A 2,038-nucleotide genomic window follows, 5' to 3' on the forward strand; every position below is an offset into this window, starting at 1 on the left:
AAATTTGATTTGACTCATAAGAAACAACTAAATTTTAAAAAGTTTTGAAAAAGTCAACTCAAATTTTTGAAAATTTATGAGTGAAAAAGGGAAAGATATTTTTTTGATTTTTTGAATTTTTAATGATGAAAGAGAAAAACATGAAAATGATGCAATGCATGAAAATTTTGGATCTAAACATGTGATGCATGCAAGAACACCATGAATGTCAAGATGAACACCAACAACACTTTGAATGTCAAGATGAACATCAAGAACTTATTTTTTGAAAAATTTTCAAGAAAAGAAAACATGCAAGACACCAAACTTAGAAATTTTTCATGTATAGACACTATGAATGCAAGAATGCATATGAAAAACAAGAAAAGACACAAAACAAGAAAATATGAAGATCAAACAAGAAGACTGGCCAAGAACAACTTGAAGATCATAAAGAACACTATGAATGCATGAATTTTCGAAAAATGCATAAAAAATTTTTAGAAAAAAATGATATTGACACCAAACTTAAAAATTGACTCAAGACTCAAACAAGAAACACAAAATATTTTTGATTTTTATGATTTTAAAATTTTTTTTTTGGATTTTTGTATATTTTTTTTTTGAAAAACATCTAGAAAAAAGAAAATAAGGGTTTCAAAATTTTTAATATGAATTCCAGGAATCTTGTACTCTTAGTCTAAAGCTCCAATCTGAGGGTTAGACATGGCTCACTAGCCAGCCAAGCTTTAGAAGATACAAATCAGGCATATAACAGCTGATACTTCATCCAACTTCATATACATGCCTTTTATGTTGACAAGTGGAAGCTTCAATCCAAAAGAATTTGGATATGGCTTTACAGCCAGCCAGGCTTCAACATGTTACCATAAAACTCTAGAATTCATTCTTAAAAATTTTGAATAATTTTTGAAAACAGATGAGAAATTTTTGAAAGATTTTTGAAAAATATTTTTTTTTGAAAATAAAACAAAAAGAAAATTACCTAATCTGAGCAACAAGATGAACCGTCAGTTGTCCAAACTTGAACAATCCCCGGCAACGGCGCCAAAAACTTGGTGCACGAAATTGTGATCCCTGGGGTTGTAAAATTTGTTGTTCGTTCTCTCCCTGGCAATGGCGCCAAGAACTGGTGCACAATACCATGGTCCAAATATAACTTCACAACTTCGCACAACTAACCAGCAAGTGCACTGGGTCGTCCAAGTAATAAAACCTTACGTGAGTAAGGGTCGATCCCACGGAGATTGTTGGTATGAAGCAAGCTATGGTCACCTTGTAAATCTCAGTCAGGAGGATATCAAATGGTTATAGAGTTTTCGAATAATAATAATAAATAAACAGAAAGTAAAGATAGAAATACTTATGTATATCATTGGTGAGAATTTCAGATAAGCGTATAGAGATGCTTTCGTTCTTCTGAATTTCTGCTTTCCTACTCTCTTCATCCAATCAGTCTTACTCCTTTCCATGGCAAGCTTTCTGTAAGGGCATCACCGTTGTCAATGGCTACATCCCATCCTCTTGTGAAAAAGGTCCAAATGCTCTGTCACGGCACGGCTAATCATCTGAGGTTCTCGATCATACTGGAATAGGATTCACCCTCCTTTTGCGTCTGTCACTACGCCCAGCACTCGCGAGTTTGAAGTTCGTCACAGCCATCCCTTCCCAGATCCTACTCGGAATACCACAGACAAGGTTTAGACTTTCCGGATCTCAGGAATGGCCATCCATGGGTTCTAACTTATACCACGAAGATACTAATAACTCAGACTCGGTCCCCTGTATTAGATATCTAAGAGATATTCCTTCAAGCTTGTTGCATGTAGAACGGAAGTGTTTGTCAGGCACACATTCATAAGTGAGAATGATGATGAGCATCACATAATCATCACATTCATCATGTTCATGGGTGTGAATGGATATCTTAGAAGCGGAATAAGTTGAATTGAATAGAAAACAGTAGTACTTTGCATTAAATCCATGAGGAACAGCACGCTCCACACCTTAATCTATGGAGTGCAGAAACTCTACCATT

This window comes from Arachis ipaensis, chromosome B09, assembly GCF_000816755.2.
Source record: "Arachis ipaensis cultivar K30076 chromosome B09, Araip1.1, whole genome shotgun sequence".
Lineage (NCBI taxonomy): Eukaryota > Viridiplantae > Streptophyta > Magnoliopsida > Fabales > Fabaceae > Arachis > Arachis ipaensis.